The 18350-nt window shown below is 29.5% G+C and overlaps 1 long non-coding RNA gene across 3 annotated transcripts; it reads right to left on the reverse strand.

Moving 5' to 3' along the window:
- Positions 1–9418: 9418 nt before the first annotated feature.
- LOC115708918 (uncharacterized) lies at positions 9419–13589 on the reverse strand. 3 transcript variants are annotated; one of them, XR_009688002.1, is made up of 4 exons: positions 11557–13172; positions 11284–11464; positions 10749–10840; positions 9419–10519 (listed from the first exon to the last, which is right to left on the reverse strand). It is a non-coding gene; the product is annotated as an uncharacterized LOC115708918 (long non-coding RNA). The 3 variants fall into 3 exon arrangements; XR_009688000.1 differs by having other exon boundaries at positions 10749–11464; positions 11557–13589; XR_009688001.1 differs by having other exon boundaries at positions 9419–10840; positions 11557–12683.
- Positions 13590–18350: the final 4761 nt, after the last annotated feature.

Genomic DNA, 18350 nt, shown 5'->3' on the forward strand with positions numbered 1-18350 from the left:
CACCCTCTGAAACCCCCAAGTATTTCCATCTCTCTTTGTTTTTTTGCTGAAATGTCGATCTTGTTCTTTGTATACTTTGGATCTCTCTACTATTCTCTTTTCTCAGGTGGATGGAGGTTTGTGACAATTTGTCAACCTTGGTACTTTTAGGTTTGTGGCGTTTCATGGTGGACAGAACTTTATGATCGTGTTTGTGGTTGCCGATAACTGTTTATGGTTGCCAAGAAGGTGGTTCTTGGCTTTGATTGTATTTATTATTCTGGACTTAAAATTTGGCTGCACTACTTCGAATATTTTACGAAAAAAATGTAAAGTTTAATTTGGACTAATAAAAAGATTTTTGGTCTTTGATTATTTTCATATGTGACAGTCAGTAGTCCCGTGATCCGTAAGGGGAAATACCGGGTAAGCTGTACAATCCCACATCGCCTGGGGAAGGTCAAGTGGATGATTCTAAGGCTGTGTGGGTATGGGACTACACAGTTGAGGAGAGCTTAAATGGATTGATTGGTACTACCTATATTAACAATGTGCATCTTGTTTTTCGGTAGCCCATCTCGAAAGAACTCCACAGTTAAGCGTGCTTGGCTTGGGGTAATTTAAGGATGGATGACCTCCTGGGAAGTTTTCCCAGGATGCGTGTGAGTGAGGACAAAGCACGCTGGAAACACTTGTGTTGGTCTGTAGGGTCAGTCATCAATCCAGGAAGCAGCCAGAGTGGCGTACTCGTGTATAAGAGCCATTAGTCCGTGGGTGTAAGGGCCCAATGGAGGCTTGAAACGGGGACGTTACAAATGGTATCAGAGCCTTGACCCAGCCGGAAGTGTGGTCGACGAGGACGTCGAACCCTGTAAGGGGGGGTGATTGTGACAGTCAGTAGTCCCGTGATCCGTAAGGGGAAATACCGGGTAAGCTGTACAATCCCACATCGCCTGGGGAAGGTCAAGTGGGATGATTCTGAGGCTGTGTGGGTATGGGACTACACAGTTGAGGAGAGCTTAAATGGATTGATTGGTACTACCTATATCAACAAGGTGCATCTTGTTTTTCGGTAGCCCATCTTGAAAGAACTCCACAGTTAAGCGTGCTTGGCTTGGAGCAATTTCAGGATGGGTGACCTCCTGGGAAGTTTTCCCAGGATGCGTGTGAGTGAGGACAAAGCACGCTGAAAACACTCGTGTTGGTCTGTAGGGTCAGTCATTAGTCCATGAAGCAGCCAAAGTGACGTACTCGTGTATAAGAGCCATTCATTCCGTGGGTGTAAGGGCCCAATGGAGGCTTGAAGCGGGGACGTTACATCATATAACTTTTTTTATTATATTTTTGACATTTAATTCTAGTTTATATGTAAAAATCGGGAGGAAAGGACTCTTTTTATCCCGATTTTTACATAAAAGTCAAGATTAAAAGTTCCTTTTTATGTCACTTTTAATAAGACTTTTTATCCCACTGTCATATATCTCGATTTTTATTTTAGTTAAAATTGGGATAAAATACCTTTGAAAACTGGAATAAAAAGCTTATTTTTATAGTTGTGATATTTTAAACAAAATAACTAATAAATTTATTATAAAGTATGATTAATTCATTATAAATTAACATTTAATTCAAATTTAAATTAAGATTTATATAAAAAATAATAATTATCTAATTTTATTGACACTTTTATATTAAATTTAGATATTTAAAACTATAATTAATTGATTGATTTTACAATGTTAGTTTTACCGTTAACTTTAACGGAAAAATAATAAAAAAATTATTAAAACAACAATTTTCGTTAAATAACTACATTTAATATAAGAGAGATATAAAAGTATGATTAATTAATTAAATTAACGTTTAATTCAAATTTAAATTAAGATTAATATATAAAAAAATAATTATCTAATTTTGTTGATACTTTTAAATTAAATTTAAATATTTAAAACTATTTTTTTTTTTTAAAAAAAAAGATAATTAATTGATTGAGTTAACGGTGTGTTAGTTTTCACCGTTAACTTTAACGAAAAAATTAAAAAGAATCGTTAAACTAACAATTTTTGTTAGATAGCCACATTTAATATAAGATATATATATATATGTGTGTGTGTGTGTGTTATATAACATATATATACAATTGAACTTTTATTTAAGAATATACTTGAGACCAAACAAATTATATTCTAATTGAGAGGTTATAACTAAATAGAGTTACACCAGCTAAAAAAAATCAAAACACCAAAAAATATCAATGTAACAACGATAATAATAAATAATCTTTAATACTATATCATAATAAAATTATTTTTTAGTAAATATAATATTTATACATATATTACAATTTAGAATAAAATTATTAATTTTACATAAATAAATTTATAAGCCATATGTTTATATTTTATTAAGCTATAATTATTTTTACATAAATACATACTTTCTTAATAAGCGACTTGGAAAATAAGTACAATTTAGAAGTTATTGTTATTTATAATTAGCCCAAATTGGGATGTGATTATTACTTTTATTTAATAATTTTATTTTAATAAATCTTATTATTTAATTCAAAAAAATAATTTTATTTTAATTATATACATATGCTTATATATCAATTCTATATAAAATGTGGCTATATAATATAATTTTTAATTTAACGGTATTTTTTTAGTTTTTTATATTAACTTTAACAGAATATATTATTACTTAGCAAAATATTTTTTATTAATATTATAATATTATTATATATATTTAAAAATAAAATATGTAGATATTTTATATAAGAAAATTTTAATTCAAATTTAAAATGCTTAAAATATTATAAATATTTTTAACCACATTTTAAATTTTGTTAGTTAACTTTGAATTAAAATAAAAGATAATTTTACTCAATCAGACACACAACAATTCACTACGATATCTTACTTGGATTTAATTATACATATATAATCAAATTAATTCAAAGGGCATACATGCAGCCGAAATAGCTAAAAAAAAATCCTCAAAGATCAAAATCTTGAATCCTATTTTAAAAATTAAAAAAAAATAATAAATTACTTAATCAAAAAAAAAAAAATTAAACATTCATCATATATTACACTTAACATCACTTAATTAAAAAAAATTAATTATACTTGCAATAGATGCGTAATATCAACTTAATATATATTGTTTATTTTATGACTTTTCTTAATTAATTATGTATTGTGATTTTTAATTTTCCTATTCTAATTTGAGGACAATATTGACGTGTTCAATGACATAAAAAGAAATATTTTAAGGCATTGGTACTACTACCACAATTTGCAAAGTGGCCAAAAACATTAATGATACCATATTGAGTATTTCACCCTTACCATAAATATTTGGAGACTTTGAATTCATTTTGGACAAGAATAAAGAAATAAATTTGATGGTAGGGGCTGCATTTTTTTTTTTGACAAAAGATGAGTAGGGGCTACTTTAATTTAGGAAAACCCTTATGTATTGTCAACAATATATCTATAGTGTATGCATGTATAATTTTCATATGTACTATACATATCATTATTAATATTTAATTTTGTCCAATAAATTTATGATATGGATCCCGCCTCTTAAAAATATACAGCTAGGTAATATATATTTTCACTTATAAGGAGTGTTAATTACAACTTCCTATTACAATTTTTTAGTTAATTTTTACATTCTAAATCACATAAAGAAACATTTTTTTCAATTTTTTTTCATAACGGTATTTGTTATAGTTACAGTATCATCCCTGTAAATTTTTGAAAAATTCCGAATAGTTTACAGTACCGAAAATAGAGTTTCTAATATTCTAGTTTACCACGCGCATTCAAAAACTTCAAACGCATTTTCGGCACTGTAAACTATTCGAAATTTTTAAAAATTTACAGGGATGATGTTGAAAGCATAACGAACATGTTTTCGACATATGTTTTCGGGCGTAGAGGTTGACTAAGAGATTATAATAGGAAGTTGACGGTAGCACTCCTCTTTCACTTATATATTATATCAAAGTTTAATCTTTTTCAGTTAGGTTACATTTCATTTTCTCGTTTAAATGTTAATTAGTATTTTTGTCTTTTAAATTTTGACAACTATCGAATTGACTCCTCCCCAAGAAAAATGAGAAAAGTTGATGAATATTTTTTTTTGATAACTCTTAAAATATTAATTCAAATCCTAAAAAACGAGAAAAAAAAGTTTGAATAATTACAAATTATTTTGTATATAAAAAAGAAATCAATATTTTAAAATTAATTAAGTGATTTAGAAAATTATTATTGATTTTTTATTTAAAGATTTACTTATATAAAAATAACAATTTTCTATCAAATCTTAAAAAATTGAAGAAGAATTATTAATTCTTAAAACTAAAAAAATGATTAAAATTTACTTAAACAACTCTAAATTATTACTAATATATATCTATATATATATATACTAGCAAAGAGTTACGTGCGAGGCACGTATACTAAATTTTATGCTAGTTTTTTCTATGTTATTTGAAAGTGATACAATTAAAAATTAAAGAAAAAATATTATTAGTTATTAGGTGAGATTATTATTATGTGTATCTAAATATTATAGTTTATAAAGTTGTCAATTAAACGTGAATACCGAATGCAATATATTAGTGTTTAAGAAAGCTTGATGATTTAAATATGTTCTTAAGTTAATCCAAAAATAAATTAAAAATTGATGTTCCAATACTTAAAGAAATATTACTTAAATGGGTGTAAGATAAAAAGAAAATTAAAAATTAATCTCTAAATTATTGATACTTTAAGATATCATTTGTCTAAAAATTGTAGATAAGAAAACTAATGATAGTCATTGATGGATTTCAATCTTCATTTGCTTCTATAGAGACAATAGTGTAATTTTTGTATTTTGTACTTTTCATTCTAGTTGGGTCCGCATATATCTAGATTGTCCATTTTTTCGTTGATAAATTGAATATGATAGTGTTGACAAAAAGTGAAAACCATGTTTAACAAAAAGTGATAGTATTCTATAACAAAATACTATTAAATTATTTGAATTTAAATTATTTAAAAATACTATATTTTATTAAAATAAAACTCTATACGATTAAAATTTTATATTTATCTTTATTCAAAAAGAAAAAAAAATTGATAAAAAAAGAAAAAAAAAATGAAAAGTTTCTATTATTATCTCTACTGTCTTTCTAGATGTGAATAATGGTTTCTTCTTTCTTCCATATTCTTCTTTATTTTTTGTATATTGTGTTTGCAGCATATATGTAAAATATTACGTAACTTTAAAAAACTTTGCTCCTGGTTGTTGGGTTTATCTCGCCATTGATGTTTGGTTTTGTGAACTTTGATAAAAGTCACACTTTTTTTTTTTTATTATTATTATTACTTATATATTTTGTTATTAAGTTGTGAAGAAGAAAAAAAAAGTGCGGATTGGAATATTATGTGTGATCCCATAGGAATGTCTAAATTGTAATAGGAAAAGGAATACAATAAATAATTAAAGAAAACACAATCGTTACAACAGCAAAAACCCAATCGTATTTTTTTTAGATTTAATGAGATTTATTTTATTTATTTTATTATATATAAATAAAAAGTGACACATGAATTTTTCATAAACTATTTTATTTTTAATATAATAAACCATTTTATTTTTAATATAAATAAAAAGTCACCCATGAATTTCTCATAAACCATTTTATTTTTAATAATAAACCATATTATTTTTAATATAAATAAAAAGTCACCCATGAATTTCTCATAAACCATTTTATTTTTAATAATAAACCATTTTATTTTTAATATAAATAAAAAATCACCCATGAATTTCTCGTAAACTAAGAATTCTGGTATATAGGCACACTTTATATAGAATAGATACTTAACCTTTATTATATTCATACACCTATCTTGAAAAATCAAATAAATTATTATAAATCTAATAAATGTGTAATAAATATTTAAACAAATTAAGATTTAGCAAAAAAAAGAAAAGCTTATTTATATTTAGAAATACATATTTTAAAAAATAGAAAAATTATTAAAAATCCAATAAAAATATAAAATTGTTTAATAAAAATTAATAAATTAAACTAAAAAATATTATATTTTCTTAAATAAATTTAAATTTAATGTATCGATCGGTGCACCTCTTAAGCAAAGGTTGTATTATAAAATTTTCATAAAAAATAAATTTAACTTAATATTTTTTATTTATTTATTTATTTATTTTTTTTTTTATATTGGATGTCAAAACAAATAGATAAATGAAGTATGAGTGCATTATTTGTAATGGGGAAATTTGAAATTTTATGCTTAAAATACTATTTAATTTTTTCCCTAAATGCATAGTTATTAAAATTGGTCTTATATGACAACTTTCCTAATTTTCCTAAACTACCCCTCACATTTCAAACAATCATCCTCTCTCTTCCTCTTGCTCAGCCGAACCCTCCCCCACGAAACCCATCCCTCTCACAGCCACCCAACTCCGTCGACGCTCAACCCAGAAGCCTCAACCCACCCAGCCCCCTCTCTCTCTCTTCGTCTCTCTCGGACCCGAAGCCTCAACCCAACCAGCCCTCTCTCTCTCTTCGTCTCAAAAAAAAAAAAAACTCAAGTGGTCCGATGGTCACTGGAGTTTTTTTTTTTTTTTTTTTTTTTTTTTTTCGGAGAGACAAAGAGAGAGAGGGGGATGGGTGGGTTGAGGCTTCGGTCCGAGAGAAACGAAGAGAGAGAGGGCCGGGGTGGGCCGAGGCTTCGGGTTGAGCGTCGACGGAGCCGGGTGGCCGTGAGAGGATGGCCGAGCCTCGGTTGAAATTTTTTTGGCTGTGAGAGATGGGTTTCGTGGGGGAGGGTTCGGCTGAGCAAGAGGAAGAGAGAGGATGATTGTTTGAAATGTGAGGGGTAGTTTAGGAAAATTAGAAAAGTTGTCATATAGGACCAATTTTAATAACTATGCATTTAGAAAAAAAAATTAAATGGTATTTTAAGCATAAAATTTCAAATTTGGGTATGTATTATAATGATGATATTAATAATAATGTATGTATCTGCTCACGACCACGCTTCCAATCAAAATTTGTACCTTTTTAGGCATGAATTTGTATAAGAATAATTATATGAACGTGTGTAATTTAAGCTAATTAGAATTTTTAATTTTTAAATTTTAATATATACTAAATTATGTTTTTTGAACTTTTTTTACCGTTAAAAATTCTCTCTAAACTATTGAATTTGTTAGATTTAAGGACTTTTATCTAATTTCATTCAATTTTACTATTTCGGTGATTGTTTTATGTACTAAATTATATACAAAAGTCTTCAAATCCAACAATCTCAATAGTTCAAAGAGCATTTTTAATGATTTTTAAAGTTCAAAGAGCATAATTTATAGTACATATTAAAATTTGAGAGTAAAAATTTTAACTAGTCTATAATTCATAGACAAACATGATGAACATATTTATATGATAAATTATTTTTAATAAGTAAAATATATCTTAAATAAAGATAATTGAGAATAGGGGTGTTAATTGGATCACATTCAATGTTTTAGGTCCATCCAAATCCGATCCAATTATATATTGGATGTTAGATTTTACCATCCGATCCGATCCAATTGATTTCAGTCATCCAATCGATCCAACATCCATTGGATATTGGATTGGATCGGTTCTATCCATTGGATGTATTTCATATATATTTATTGGTTCAATTTGAATTTATTCAATATTTTAAACTAGTATTTTTAGATCGGATCGGATCCATCCAATATTTTAGGTCCAATATGTATTGGATTAGACTAGATCCATCCAATAAAAAAAAAAAAAGAGTAAAATTTTAATGTTAATTTTTATGTATACATATATATTTTGCGTATAACATTATAAAATCTAATTACTCATCCAAACTAAATGAAAATACTAGTTAGTTTAATTGGATGTTGGATGTAATGGATTTTTAGACACTCCATCCAACATCCGATCCGATCCAATTGGATATTCAAAAATAACATCCAATCCGATCCGATCACAATTGGATATCTAATGTTTGGCGGTCGGTTGTGATTGGATCGGTCGGTTGTCATTGGATTGGATCGATTTATAGACACCTCTAATTGAGAATATGTAAAATATTAGGCAGCCACAATTATTTAATGATTTTGGCCATAACTTTGAAAAAAAAAAAAGTATTGTACAATATATACAAAGTTCTCCACCAAACTTATGGTTGATGAGGTAATAATATTATATTATATTATATATATATTAAAATCAAATTATTTTTTGGCTTGTGATTTTAGATAATTTGAAATTGGGATCTTGTTTAAATATGAGAAGAAAAAAAATGTCCAATATGTGAGCTGAACAAAAAAATAGGAGAACATCTATTTTTCAAATGTTACTTGAATAATTAGGCATTGGCTAGTATCAAGATTTAGATAAAGTAAATTATTGGTCCCAATAGTATTCATGATGTGATGAGATAGATCTTAAATACTAAAACAAATAAGTTCATATGCCAAGTATTTATAGCTAAACTATATATCATATTTGGTGGACTAAGAATAAAGCTCTATAGAACATGAAGTATGAAGATATACCCAATAAATTTTATTGTAAAAAAAATTAAACTTGTTGTAAAGAGTAAAGAGCATTATGTATGATAATGTAGCCAAAAAAGATATAGAATAGTTGAAAAATTTGTAAAGAAAGTGATAGGCATAGGCCCACTACAATTGGTGATGCTAGAGTTGTAAAACTTGTTGTGGAATCAATACACTTATTTGATTGACCAAAAACAAAAAAAAAAAACAAAACTTAACAACAACAATAATAAAAAAATTTGTGGAAAAAGTTTTCAACAAGTTTACTTTTACGTAGATTAGTCTTTAATTTCAAGAAATAACAGTAATAGTCCTTAAAGTCATATTTTTTGTGTCATTCGATACCTAATTTAACAGCTTCGTTAAGTGCAGGCAAGAATATCATGTTCAAGCATTATTAGTCCAAATTATAATTTTACTTAAAAATAATTTTAAATAAAAAAAATTAATTAAAAAATAAACAACTAAAAACATCAATATTATTTTTATTTTTATTTTCTATTCTTATTTGTTTTCTCTCCACTTTTTGTCTCTCTCCTTCTTTTTCTTCATGGGGCACATATCCAACTCATCTATGGCTATGGCAAACCCAACAATTGAGAGGCCCAAAAACAAGCTGTTCACTGCCCATCCCAATCTCCTCAATTAACTGCCTTTTTTATTGTTATTATTTTCAATCCCTATGCTCATCATTTCTCTCTTTCTCCCCCTTTCACCATCATTGATCGAAAATGGAGGTTGGCTCGTCGGGCTTCAAAAATGTCTAGATCGAAATCGTGGAATTTTTTTTTTAATTTTTCCTGTACTAAATGAAGTATTTTCACGATAACAATCATTGAGAATAAGATATTAGAGTTTTGTTGATTAATTTTTGGCACAATTAGTTAAAGTTTCGATAACCTACATTTTTATACAACTTTTTTTTTTTTTTAAATTTTCAATTTGAGCAATATTTAAAAATAAAGTTGAACAAGAAATTCAGAAAACTGAAAAAATCGTTTAGACCTATCTACCGAACACCGCTAAAATTGAAACCATTAAAACAAAAAATCGAAAAAACCACTAATAGTGCAAACCATCCTTGAACGATCGATTTAATTTTAGTGCCGCACCAACCGAAAATACCAAAACCGACCGATTAAACACTTAAGATTATATATATACTTTCTTTTTTAAAAAAAATCATATATAATGTTTATTAAGTTTATACATATAGTATATAACTAGAAAAAAAATTACGTGCGCGAAGCACGTATACTTAGTTTTATGTTAGGTGTTAACTATTTCATTAAAAGTAATACAATAAATAATTGAAGAAAAATTATTATTAGTTATTGTTTGAGATTATTTTTAGAGGTACATTTATATTGAGTAGTCAACCTCTGATTAAATGAAATGAACGATGCAAAGATGTATACTAAATAATGCCCAAAAACAATGTTAAAGTGCTTCCTTTATCACATTCACACAAGTAGTTTCACTTTCTTTGTTGACTTTGTTAATAATATATCTATACATATTTAGAACAATAACTATTTAGATTTTCCAAGACAAAATGAGTTCTCCAAAGCTCATTTTCTTCTTCTTCATCATCATCATCATCATTATTAGCTAATAATAATTGAAGAAAAATTATTATTAGTTATTGTTTGAGATTAAATGAGTTCTCCAAAGCTCATTTTCTTCTTCTTCATCATCATCATCATTATTAGTTGTAGCTTCTCTTCAATTTTTGCTCAACAACCATATGTGAGAGAAGACACAACCGAATGTGACAAAAAGGATAACTCAAACTCTTCTCTTGGCTACTTCTGCAATGGTCTAAACAGAACATGTCAAGCTTTCATTACTTTCAGAGGTGTGCCTCCTTACACAACCTTGGCAGCAATCTCAAATCTTTTGGCTGCAGACCCTTCTCAGATTTCTGCAATAAACTCCAATAAGACAACCTTTGATACGAACAAATTAGTCATAATTTCAGTAACCTGTTCCTGTTATGGCGGCTACTACCAATCATACACCAATTGGCCCAACAATAGCAATAATAGTAGTTATTGAAACTATTCTCTTTTCCGGCTCCACAATATATATGAATTGCTAATAGATTGTTGTTGAGCATAGTTTTTCCTTTATAGAAAAATAAAAGTGATTACCTAAATCAAGTGGCCAAGTCGATATTAGCCTCATTCGAAACCGTCATGTTCTTATGAAATAGACGATCCTCCCATAGCAACTTCTTCGCCTCCTTCAACAATTTCAAACCCAACCATTAAAAATTCCTTTGAAAACAACAATAAGAAAAGAAAAAAAAAATGGAGACCACCAAAATCAATAAATACAAAAAATTGCAAAGTAACCCATATCAAAATAAAAACAATAGCATACCTAGTTCTGGTCAAAATTTGTTCTTACACAATGCTAGAGTTCAAATTTGTATTCGATGAAATTAAATAACTAAAGTAAAAGAGAACAAACATATTAGTGAAATTTAAGAATATAATAGAAATACAAAAAAAAAAACAATCTCATATTCTCGAATAAAAAAAAGCCCCTAGGTAAATATATAATGTTAAATATATAATAAGATTCATTTCATTTAATACATAATATATAATTATACATATATAGAGAGAAGAATTGTTACTGTAATTTACTGTCGCAATGAGAGAGAGAGGTTTTAGTTCTTACCCAGAAAATTGAACACCTCCGTTCGTAATTGTCATCACTCTCAAAAGCTTGCTCAACTCTTCATCGTTTCTCACAGCCAATTGAATGTGGATCGCAATGATTTTGATCTTCTTGAATGAGGACGCACGGTAGGGAAGGGCTTGAATGATTTTGCAATAACTCTGAATTCGTATTTCAGAATCTGTAATTAAGAAAATAATTTTTATTTAAAAAAAAAAAATTGAACGGAATAAGAGAAAAGACAATAAAGATTTTTCCTGTCTCGTTTCCTACTCTTTCTCAAAGATGAGCGTGGGATCTCCGAAGGGGAGGAGCGAAAGAAGAAGAATTAAAATGCGAACTTATTGTAAAACTCTGGCCTGCGATTGGAAAAATCAATAGCTGCGAAGACTACGAAGAAGAAGAAAGACTTACGGAGTGCAAAGCCATAGCTGCGTTTGGTTGATCGTAAACCAAAGCTAGAGAATTGGATTTGATAATTTGGGGATATACAGTTTGTTAGAGAGATATGTGACTAAGATGATTTTTTTAATTTAAAAAAAAATTGTTTAATTTTTTGAGTTTAATTATTGGGTTTATTTGTTAACGTGATCAAACCTATTAACATCGTTAAATTTAACAGAATATTCTTTGGATTTATTGGGTATATTCTGTTAAACCAAGAAATGCCGTTAGATAGGCACTTTTAATATATAAAGATATATGTAATGTCCACACTTCAAGCTTTCATTGGGGCCCTTACACCCACGTAATAATGACTCTTATATACGAGTACTTCATAGATTGATGACAGACTCTACAAACCAACACGAGTATTTCTAGTGTGTTTTGTCCTCACTCGTACGCTTCTTGAGAAAACTTTCCAAGAGGTCACCCATCCTGAAATTACTCCAGGTTAAGCACGCTTAACAGTAGAGTTCTTTCATGATGGGCTACCGAAAACAAGATGCACCTTGGTGATATAGGTAGTACCAATCAATCCATTTAAGCCATCTTCAACTATGTAGTCCCTTACCTACACAGTTTTAGAATCATCATACTTGACCTTCCCCAGGTGATGCGGGATTGCACAATTTACCTAGTATTTCCCCTTACGGATCACGGGACTACTGACTGTCACAATCACCCCCCTAACAGGATCCGACATCCTCGTCGACCACACTTCCGGTTGGGTCAAGACTCTAATATCATTTGTAACGTCTCCGCTTCAAGCCTCCATTGGGCCCTTACACACTCTATCCTTTGATACTTAAAAAAAGTGCACTGATGCATTTTTATTGTTTTAGTATCCAAGAAATTTTTTGAGGAAATTACTTTGTATACCTACTTTACTTTGTATACCTAATTTTTACCTTCGTTTCTATATTATTTAAGATATACTCACTTTTATAGATGATGTCTCCATTATACCCCTTAGGCTAATGTAAATTATGTACTAGACTTAAGTAGAGGGTGAAGGTATATTAGACAACTCACTCACAAAAGTTGGTACATTTTAACAAAATATAAATTGAAGGTATTTTTGATTAATGGATACAAAAAAGAGGTAATTATTAACTTATCTCAAATTTTTTTGTCATGGTCATGTACATTGTAATTATTTAAAATATTTTATGAAATTTTGAAAAATTCAAAAAAAATTTAACATTCTGAAAATGAGATTTTAACAATCTGTTACATGTTTGATTCTTTTATTTTATAAGTGTGTGAAATAGATTATTTGAATATTATTTTTTTATATTATAAGTTATTTTAAATTTCTTTAAATTTTGTTAAATATCTTAAATAATTATAATGTATAATATTATAAAAAAAATTGATTAAAAAATTTTATGAAAGTAAAAATAAATAGATGATGCATGAGTTTTTTAATGTGGTGCATTATAATGATGATGATTGTGATTATGTTCCAATCAAAATTTGTAGCTTTGAATTTAGGCATGTATTTGCATAATATGTAAAGATTACCATTTTAGCCGCAATAAATTAATCATTTTGGCTATAATTTTGACCAACAAAAAGTACTGTACAATATATACAAATCCAAGTACTCCAAGCAAACTTGTGAGTTGATAATATTACATATATATTTATTATGTATAAAATATAGTTATATAATGAAATTTTTAGTTTATGATTGTTTTTTTTAATTTATATGTTAACTTAGTTATGTAATAAAATTTTTAATTTAAAAGTATTTTTTTGATTTTCTAAGTTAAATTTGATAGAATATACTAATTTTTTTTTTTAGAAAATCAGTTCCTTTGTATTTCAATTTTCAAATCTGTTTTACAATCTATCCTCATTTGTATGAATAGAATACTATTACTATTATTTATTATTAATTTTATATTATTATTATATATATTTAAAAATAAAAATTATGTAGATATTTTACATAAATAAATTTATATTTAAATTTAAAAAACTTAAAATATTGTAGATATATTTAATTTTATTAGTCTAATTTTGAATTAAAATAAAAAAAAATATATAGACATTTTATATAAAAAAATTTTAATTTTAATTTAAAATACTTAAAATATTGTAGATACTTTTAACTATATTTTTAATTTTATTATACATATAAAATATATATATATATATATATATAATCACATTCAAAATTTTAAATTAATAGCACATTGTAGCCGCAATAGGTTAGAAAATCCTCAAAGATTAAAATCTCAAATCTTATTTCATTTTTTTTTAAAAAAATATAGGCTAATTAGGATCTTTTCTTCCTAAATAACATGTACAAAATTATGCCCCCTGAACTTTTTTGGCCGTTACAAATTGCTCATGAACTATTGAGATTGTTAGATTTAAGGACTTTTGGCTGTTACAAATTATGCCCAGTCAAATCAATAAATGAATTTAACGACAAGGCATTTATATATGTTAGAAAGGAAGAAGTTTGGTCTGAATTAAAAGTATGAAAGATGGCTCAGAGAATAAACCTAACTCAATCAAAGAAAAAACGAACATTGGAAACACGAGCAAAAGTCATGAGCCACATGGGAAGAGGAAAGATGAATCCAAGGAATAATCCAAAGATTAAAAAAAAAGCAGAAAATATATGAGAAGTACGTTCCAATTTATACTATGTATGCCGAGCTGAACGAAACACGAGAAAATATTTTCCTCTCAAATGAGAACAAGGTTTTCTTTCGCAAACCAGAACCTATGAAGAATGGGAGGAATAAACAAGATCATAATAAATATTCTCACCTTCACAAAATTATTAGTCACACAGCTGAAGAGTGTCGACAACTCAAAGATGATTGAAAGTCTCATCTCAAGAGGATACTTCAAGAAGTATGTGAGAAACAGGGGGATTGAACAAAATCAGCTCAACAACCAAAATCCAAATCAAAATATTTAGCCACCACCATCTAATATTTTTGTAATTTCATGAGGCCCCCATCTCGCAGGAACAAGTAACACTGCCCAAAAGCGATACATCAATCAAGTAAAGAACCAATCCTCAGCCTTAGCATTTAAATTGCTAAAGCGTGCCAAAAGCGAGATACCACCCATTACGTTCACTAAAGATGATGTGACGCACACGAATTTTCTACATATGGATCCACTCGTAATAACTGTTCAACTCGCAAACAAAAGGATAAAGCGAGTTTTAGTTGACAATGGGAGTTCAGCTAACATTCTATTCAAAGAAACACTTAGAAAAATAGGATTAGAGAAAGTGAAACTGATGCAGGGTCAATTTATGTGGATTCACTGGAGATAGTGTTGCAAGTCTAGGAACAATTGATCTCCATCTGACAATGGGAGACTTGCCATTGTCAGCTACCCAAATACAAGAATTCTTGGTAGTTGACATTTCTCCAGTCTATAACATGATAATGGGTTGCTTTGCATTAACTGGGCTGGGGGCAGTCTGTAACATCCCCGCTTCAAGCCTCCATTGGGCCCTTACCCCCACAGACTAAGGGCTCTTATACACGAGTTCGTCACTCTGGCTGCTTCATGGACTGACGACTGACCCTACAAACCAACACGAGTGTTTTCAGCGTGCTTTGTCCTCACTCGCACGCTTCCTGGGAAAATTTCCCAGGAGGTCACCCATCCTGAAATTGCTCCAGGTCAAGCACGCTTAACAGTGGAGTTCTTTCGTGATGGGCTACTGAAAAACAAGATGCACCTCGTTGATATAGGTAGTACCAATCAATCCATTTAAGCTCTCTTTAGCTGTGTAGTCCCATACCTACACAGTCTCAGAATCATCCCACTTGACATTCCCCAGGCGGTATGGGATTGCACAGCTTACCCGGTATTTCCCCTTACGGATCACGGGACTACTGACTGTCACAATCACCCCCCTTACAGGGTTCGACGTCCTCGTCGACCACACTTCCGGCTAGGTCAAGGCTCTGATACCATTTGTAACGTCCCCGCTTCAAGCCTCCATTGGGCCCTTACCCCCACGGACTAATGGCTCTTATACACGAGCTCGTCACTCTGTGTAACGCCCTTACTTACGTAAAATAAGATGTCATACATAAACTGACGTTAAGATACTAATGTTGCCTTTATTAAAAAAAAATAACAATTTTCAAAACATGGGTACCCAGTTGAAAATAAAGTATTACCACTTAGGGAAAAGTAATAGAAAATTTAAACGACAACATCCTCGATAAGTTTAATAAATTAAAAAAAAAAATTTCAGCGGAAGATGGCCAAGACCACACGCAGTTACATGATCACACGAGATATACCCCATGCTGCCCAGACTCAACTTGTCACCGTTACAGGCTTACTTATCTGCACATAGGGAGTAAATAAAGGGTGAGCTGCAAAGCCCAGTAAGAAAAAAACAAAATACTATGTACCAGCATTCACACATCATAGCACAAGCATATACCTCAAACATACAACAAACTAATCATAAGTATAAATAGAGGCAGCCACACAAATACTGAAATACCACACACTCACACTCCAGCTTCTAGGGGTGTACATCAAACCGCTCAAACCGCCCGCATCGCACCACACCGCAAAAAAAATGCGGTTTGAAATTCTTCGCGGTGCGGTTGCGGTTTGAATTTTTTCCAAACCGCGCGGTGCGGTGCAGTTTGCGGTTTGGAATTATTAAACCGCGATTCAAACCGCACCGCACCGCATGTTTTAAAATTTTAATTTTATATTTATTTAATTAAGCCCATACATATGAGTCCAACCCAAGCCCATAAATCTTAGGAAAAAATCCATAACTCTCCACAAACCCTCTCTTCTTAGCAACAAACCCAAGCCCATACATGTGTATTGAAATTTGGAATTAGAAGTTTGTGTTTGTACATTTATATTGTTGTTAGAATTTAATTAGTTTCAAGTTTATTATTTTGATTTAGGTGTGTTGTTGAAACTTTAAAAAGATTATTAACTTATTGTTGTTGTTATAACTTATATTAGTCTCAAGTTTGTTGTATTTTCTTAAGTGTTTTGGAATAATTATATTAATGATAGTTTAATTATTTTGTGATGACTTCAAACAAAAAAAAAATTGTGATAGTTCAAACCGCATAAACCGCAGAAACCGCACTGCACCGCATCATTTTTTGCGGTGTGGTTTTTGCGGTTTTTTAGTATCGCGGTGCGGGTGCGGTTTGGAAAATTGCAAAAACCGCATGTGCGGGTTGGTTTGAAAAAATGGTTAAAAACCGCACCACCCGCACCGCGAACACCCCTACCAGCTTCCATACAAATCTGGAGTGTCTTACGTTCTTAACCAGAACGCAGTACCAATAACCAGTGCACCCTTACGTACACTACCTCACTTACCACATCACCATACATGTGTGGTTTCCAACCACTTCCAAGTACCTGGAACATGATTAAACAGCCATATACAATTCATCGATAAAACACTATTTCACCGAAACTATCACATTCCACAGTTTCAATACAATTTATTCAAGCAGTCATACTAGGTACTCAAACCATATAAAAAGCAAGTATCAAGTATAATTATTTTTCCTTATCATTATCATTATTATTATCATTATTATTAATATCTTTTTTTTGTTGTTGTGCGTGTGAGTGGGTGGGAAAAAGAAAAAAAAAATGATATATATATGTATATATTAAATAGTGAGATAAATAAATAGTTAGGCATTAGATTAGTTAGTTTAAAATTTAAAATTTAAATTATATCAGCATAATTTTATCTGATTAGTTAGATTTTTATTTTTAAATTTAAACCTATTATACGATATGTTATATACGTATATACTCTAGAACCCTAGCAGCCAGATAGTATCGTATTCCTTTATTCTCACCATCTCTCAATTTTTTTTATCCTCTCTATTGTACAAAATCAATTATTTTAATCTTAAGAGCTTCGGGATCAGCAATCAACCGATCATTGTTCCGTGTTTTCGAAATCTTCAGGTAAAATTCGTAGTTGTGTTTTATTTTCGTTTTTAGAGAAATAAGCTTTCATAAAACTACCATATCTCTCTCTCCATAGGTTCGCTTTCACTGATCTAGGTACCGTTTTAAAGATAATTTAATGATCTATATTTTTTATGAAGAAACTCTTTCCTAATTCTGATTATTTCGATATCAAAAAATTCATGTTTTACACTGACTGTCGAATTACAGTTTTTTTAAATTTCTTTTCGATATTGCCTTAGTAAAAGTGTAATATCTCTCTCGATATCTATTATTTTCCAGCGATTCTTGTTTTGTTAGAAATATAATTCAATAATCCATATTTTCTTTGAAGAAACCTTTCCGTAATTCGGAGTTCTTACCAGTCAAAAGTTAGTATCTTTACTCGGTTAGGATATTTCGTTTTAAGTTTTGTTTCAGAAAAAGTGTCTTCCGTAAAAATTCAATATCTCTCTCACTTTTGATCCATTTTGAAAGATCTTTATCTTGTTTTAAAGATTAGGAAAATAGCTACATTTTTTATGAAGGAAGTATTGTCTAGATCGTGGTATAACTATTTTTAAAACTTTTATTTTTGGGCTGTATTCAGAAATCGGCATGATCCAGGATTTTAAAGAAACTGTTTTGAGAAAACATGCATAACTCCTAGGTTA

This window comes from Cannabis sativa, chromosome 5 (genome assembly GCF_029168945.1).
Source record: "Cannabis sativa cultivar Pink pepper isolate KNU-18-1 chromosome 5, ASM2916894v1, whole genome shotgun sequence".
Classification (NCBI taxonomy): domain Eukaryota; kingdom Viridiplantae; phylum Streptophyta; class Magnoliopsida; order Rosales; family Cannabaceae; genus Cannabis; species Cannabis sativa.